Genomic DNA, 7,033 nt, shown 5'->3' on the forward strand with positions numbered 1-7,033 from the left:
TTCAATTCTGCAAGGTAAACCTTGCAGTTCCTCTTCCAGTGCCCCACCTTGTTACAGTGAAAGCAAACAACTTTGCTCTTGGGGTCTTCAGCTTTTGGTGGAACCGGCATTTTCTCACCTACTTTCTTCTTCTTGGAAGAGTTCCTCTTCCTTTTCTTAGGATTGAAACCTTCACCAATTAGAAGAACAGAACTCTTCTTAGGGGAAAAATTTGATTCCGCAGTCTTCAACATGTTGTGGAGTTCAGGCAGGCTGACATCCAACTTATTCATGTGAAAGTTCACAACAAACTGCGAGAACGAACTCGGAAGCGATTGCAAGACCAAGTCTTGGCTCAGCTCCCCATCCATGGCAAAACCAAGTTGTCCAAGACGTTCAATCAAATTGATCATCTTAAGTACATGGTCATTCACAGATGATCCCTCAGACATCCTACAACCGAACAACTCCTTTGATATCTCATATCGAGCTGTCCTCCCTGCCACATCATACAACTCTTGTAGATGCATGAGGATAGTGTGAGCATCCATATGCTCATGTTGCTTCTGTAGCTTAATGTTCATGGAAGCTAGCATAATGCATTGAGCAACATTTGCATCATCTATCCACTTACGATACACAACATGTTCATCATTATGTGCATCACTAGCAGGTTCAGTAGGCTTAGGTGAGTCAATCACGTATTCCAGCTTCTCAATCCTGAGAACAATTCTCAAGTTTCGAAGCCAGTCAACATAATTAGGACCAGTCAATTTGTGAGCATCTAGTATGCTCCTCAGTGATAGTGCAGAAGACATAACGTATAAAGTAAATCTGTAAATGATAAACATATAACAACACTTAGAAATATTCGATTTCATTTCAAAATACTATATGAATCGGGTCTTTATTCATAAGTGGCTCCCACTAGTTTTCCTAATTTATTCAACCCCCTACATGAAAAATTAAGCATTCATAATGCTAGTGGGAATAGGGATCCTACATTCCATTACACAACCCCGGCTGTGGCACGAAACGCCATGTAATGTTCAATAGGCAAACAACTCTTGTCAATTACATCTTATGTTATTCCCTAATCAAACTTTAGCCTCTTGAATAATTGAGTCACGGCTGTGGCACGACAAACTCAATATTCTAAGTCAAGTCAAACCCAACATTCCGTACAAATGAATCAGTCCCCAAAGGCCCACGGCTGTGGCACGTAACGACCTTTAGATTCTTATTCAATGTACACATCTCTATGTAATAGACAAGTATTTCTTATTTCGAAATCAAAGCCCTCGGCTGTGGCACGAAACGACAATGATTCAAAAATAAGAACTACTTTCTACCATGTTGGAAGGCTATGACCGACACAAGCCCGTTGTATCATTGGCCAATTACTACTTGATATTATTTAATTTTAGAGGGATTATATTATGTTACAATCATAATCATATTATAAAGAGATTCTTCCTTTTAAATTAAATATTTCAAATCAATAATCAATAATCAGACGATTCCCAGATCAGGTGGAGCATTGTCAAAAGGCGTCACTTAATAACCCTTTCTTACAGATAGAAATCTGTTGTTGACAGAATCATCTTTTCTCTCATATCGAAAATTCATATTCAATTACGTGTTTCACAAACACAAGAATCTCATGATTGTATTCATAATATTGTTCTTAAGGTTATGAAACAATTTCACGATACTAGGTTGTCTAACAAACGCCTTATGTTTATTTAAGTTCACCTAAATCTATCATCGCATGATAAACTATGCATATATCACATATATCAACATGAATAAACATCAAGGTAGGCATGGTATATCATCTAGCACATTGGTCTAAGCAATATACATCTCTATGTATCACATGAAGTATTTAAAAGCAATTTAAACAGTTAAAATCAGCTTAAAAACACTTTTGTTAGCTATAAACAGTTCGAAACAATTTTATAAAATATCATATAATATACCATTAGAAGCGTCTTGAAAAGACGAATCCAACGGCACCAAAATCACCCAATTCTGAGCTTCCACGCGCCCTCACGCGCCCCGAGAAGATGTCCCACGCGCCGTCACGCGCACACGCGCTGTCAGGCGCGTGTCAGACCTCCCCCACGCGCGCCCACGCGCCCACGCGCCTCACGCGCCCCTAACCCCTATGCTGACGTCAGCATGACGTCAGCATGACATCACCAGCGCGTGTCTTCCATGCGCCGCGCGTGGCACGCCAGCGCGTGAGCCCCACGCGCGCGTGGTCGACGCGCGGTCCTTCGTCCTGTTATCAGCAGTCGCCGTTTTCCTCGCACGGATTTTCGTGCCGCCGTACCTGTCCTTCCTCCTTTTAAGTGCAGCACAGACAAGCAACTAGAGATGCAATATATATATACTTACTAACAATTATATATATATATATGATTATTTAATACGAATTTAATTGTTAGAACTTTAAAAATTCATAATAAAAAATCTATACATCATAAAATTATGAAAAAAATACCCAGACGATCTACAACACTTGTAGAACCCAGATCAACATTCAAAATTATTCTGAGAAATGATTTCTCATCAGACAAAATTAATCTATGATATAACTTGTAAAAATTATAATTAATTCATATAAACACATAAAATTCTGAAATTTTTACCACAGATCTATATGCATACAACCTATGCTCTGGTACCATTGTTGGATTTATAAATGCAGTGGGGCATGGAAAAACACTTTTACACACATAAAATCCAAATAAAAGCATATAAATCGTGAGTAAAAATTCGAGGGATCGAATCTAACCTTTAAAAATAATTCGGAGACAACGATCAGAGATCCTTAGCAGTTGCTCCTCAAGTTGCTCCACCAAGAAAACGACTTTTAGGAGGAGGAGGAGGTGGAGAGAATTTGGTTTTCTGAAACTTTTTGGGTTTCTGGGGTTAGAATAAAATAGGGTCTATAATAGTGTATTTATAGGCAAAATTTTCAGCTGAAATTTTCCCATAAATAATATTATTATTATCCCATTTTTATTCTCATTAATAATTAAAACACCTTTTAATCATTAATCCTTTTTCTAAACACTTTAGAAATAATTCTCTCTCTTGATTTAATTTCCAAAAATTAAATCCTTAATTAATAATATTAAGAACTTTTCTTAATTAATTTATAATTAATTAAATCTCATTTAATCAATTATTAAATTTTCCAATTAATTATTTATTTCACAAATAAATAATTATTAGCCATTATTAATTAATTCCTCCACCATAAAATCATTCTCTTTTTATGGTGTGACCCTGTAGGTTCAATATTAAGCCGGTAGTAGAAATAAATAATAATAAAACTATTTTATCATTATTTATATAAATTCTCTAATTTATTAAATATGATTAATTAATTAATCACATTTATTCTACATCGTGAGTGATGCTTCTCAACATATCGCGACTATCCGGATAATATGAATTCACTGCTTAGAATACCAAGAACCTGTCAGTGAATAGTTACCGTACAATAAACTCCTTCTACCCTACAATGTCCCGATTAAATACAAGGCATGGATCTCGTGTCAAGCCTATCTAATTCAATCACTTGCTTACCATTTACTATGCGTAGTTCTATGCAAATTAGAAACTCCTTTCTAATTTCATTCACTCTGGCCAGAGATTCCTGAACTAGCATAAGTGGATCAGCCTTGAACATTCGCTTCCTTCACTGGAAGGGGTAGATCCTTTATTGATCATACACTATCTTCGTGTACAAATTCCTATACCCAGAAGAGCCCTAATAATTGTCCCTGGAGACTAAGAACTAAACCAAAGCATAGTTCAGTGTACACAAGATGACTATGATGACCTCAAGTCTAAGGATACTTGTACAACTATCACTAAGCGAACAACTGCTGACACGTGAGTGAACTCCATCAGTTGTTCAGCTGGGCGAGTCATGTTCAGTGAACTTATTCTCTAATAAGCACCTACATACTAGCTATAGTGTCACCACACAAATGTCTATGAGAACAGACATCCTTCACAATGAAGCAAGCATAGTATGTACCGATCTTTGCGGATTATTAATTACCAATTAGTAATCCTATGACCAGGAACTATTTAAGTTTAGAGTTATCATCTTTTTAGGTCTCACTATTATGATCTCATCATAATCCATAAAAAGCTTTACTCTAAACTATGGTATATCTAATTTAAACACTTAAATAGCCGTAATAAAAACAAAACAAGTCTTTATTAATATCAATGAAATCAAAACAGATTACATAAAGAGTTATTCCTAAATCCTAATACCTGATTGGACTTAGGACATATTCCTTTCACTTCATACAGTAGAAAGATAGTAAGATTGTAAGAGTAATTTTGATATCAGTTGTAAATTAAATTTGTTGGGATTTGGTACGTTGTAATAAAGTTAAGGTTGTGGCTTGTTTTCATACTTTAACCTGTTGCGATCCGTAGTTATGTAAAGCAGGGTCATTGCAAATAATATTTCTTATACAGGTTTATATATTGTGTGTGTTCTGGATCCCAAACTTTTGACCCGGGTTTGGAGGGCGCCACAAACTGACAGCTTCCACTAGTGCTCTTTCTGTCAACCCTGCATTCAGCAAAATATGCATCTGTGTAGCCAACAGCTTCAAATCCTGTTCTCTTTGGATACCATAGTCCCAAGTTTGGAGTTCCCTTCAAGTATTTGAAAATCCTTTTTACAGCCATCAAATGTCATTCCTTTGGATTGGATTGAAATCTTGCACACAGACATGTTGCAAACATAATGTCAGGTCACTAGCAATCAAATACAGCAAAGATCCAATCATCCCTCTATAACCTGAAATGTCTACACTTTTGCCCTTTTTTATCTTCATCCAACTTTGTAGGTGTAGACATAGGTGTTGATGCAGGTGAAAAATCAACCATATCAAACATCTTCAATAAATCCTTGACATACTTAGTTTGGATGATAAAGATTCCATCACTTCTTGGACTGACTTGAAGTCCAAGAAAGTAACTCAACTCTCCCATCATACTCATTTCATATTCACTCTGCATGAGCTTTGAAAATCTTTGACATAGTTTTACATTAGTAGAACCAAAAATGATATCATCCACATAGATCTGAACTAGGATCATATCACCACCGTGCTACTCGTAGAAGAGAGTCCTGTCTATTGTTCCTCTAGTGAATCCATGTTTAAGCAAAAATTTTGACAGTGTGTCATACCAAGCTCTAGGTGTTTGCTTTAGTCCATAGAGAGCCTTGAGTAATTTGTATACAAAGTCTGGAAATTCTGGATCTGGTTGTTGCACATAAACTTCTTCTTCCAACTCACCATTAAGGAATGCACTCTTCACTTTTATTTGATACACCTAAAAATTTGAGTGTGTAGCAAATGCAAGAAACATCATTATTGCTTCAAGTCTTGCAACTGGAGGAAAAGTTTCATCATAATCAATTGCTTCCTCCTGCGAGTAGCCTTTTGCAACCAACCTTGCTTTATTTCTAGTAACAATCCCATTTTCATCCATTTTGTTCTTAAACACCCACTTTGTTCCAATTACAGTTCTGTTCTTTGGTGCAGGAAACAATTCCCAAACTTTGTTTCTTTAAAACTGATTTAGCTCCTCTTGCATAGCAGATATCCAATCAGGATTGAGTAGAGCTTCCTCAGTTTTCTTAGGCTCAACTTGTGAAATAAAACATGCATGAAGACATGCATTTGCAGTTGCACTTTTAGTCCTCACTCCAGCAGTTGGATCATCAATAATTGTTTCTCTTGTGTGACTCCTATCCCATTTCCTGGTGCGAATTTGTTGACTTGAGTTTTCTGCATTTTCTTCACCATTGGCATGACTTGCAGAACTTTATCCTCTATCTCCCTTGAATTTGTGCTATCAAATTCAGGTGATTGAGATGACTTCCATTTTCATGATTCACTTGTTCAATTGACTCTTCATCCATTTTGTTGCTTGTGTTGACTTCAGCTTCATCTTCAGAATCACAATCAATATTGAGATTTTCAAATTTAAGGGCCTCAGCTTCATTTTCATCAAGCCATTCCAAGCCTAGACACTTGTCATCATCAAAATTCACATCTGTATTTTCCATAATTTTCTTTTGTTCAAGCACATAGACTTTGTAGGCAGTTCTCTCCAATAAATATCCTTGAAAAATTGCTTCAAAAACTTTAGAGTCAAATTTTCCCACATATTCAGATTTGTCTTTTAAAATATAGCACTTGCTTCCAAACACATGAAGATAATTCACAATAGGCTTTCTTTTAGATAAGATTGAGTAGGGTGATTTTCCAAGATTCTTATTAATGAGATATCTGTTTTGAGTATAGCATGTAGTGTTGACAGCTTCTTCCCAAAAACTTGTTGGCAATTTGGCATCTTGTAGCATTATTCTAGCAGCCACTACTAGTGTTCTGTTCTTTCTCTCAACTACCCCATTTTGCTGAGGTGTTCTAGCAGTTGAGAATTCTTGAATAATGCCCTTATCTTTGCAGAATTCAGTTAAGGTTACATTTCTGAATTTTGTGCCATTGTCACTCCTCAATCTCTTCACACTATTCTGATCTTCAGCCTGCTTCTCAATCTTCTTGATGAGCTCAATTATGATGTGTGGAGTCTCATTCTTAGAATGCATAAATTCTACCCATGTGTACCTTGAGTAGTCATCCACCATCACAAGTGCATATTTCTTCCTTGAAAGTGATAAGACACTAACTGGTCCAAACAAGTCCATGCGAATAAGTTGCAAAGGTGCACTTATTGTAACACCTCCAAATCCGGGGTCGGGGATCCGGGTTGTCACAAGTTCCATTTCCCTTATCAATACTTAATCTTAACAGTCAACCAACTACTGTGTACTGTGACCCCACAATAAACACACACCACAAGTTATAGTCTCAGAGATGAATATCCAAAAATAACACGAGTCATTTTATTCCACAATTATAAACCGTTACACCTAAAAAGGGTTTCTGAATAATTTACATTTCTTTGCCATTATTACAATCCATAAAGATACATAAGT

Source organism: Apium graveolens, chromosome 9, assembly GCF_009905375.1.
Source record: "Apium graveolens cultivar Ventura chromosome 9, ASM990537v1, whole genome shotgun sequence".
NCBI lineage: Eukaryota > Viridiplantae > Streptophyta > Magnoliopsida > Apiales > Apiaceae > Apium > Apium graveolens.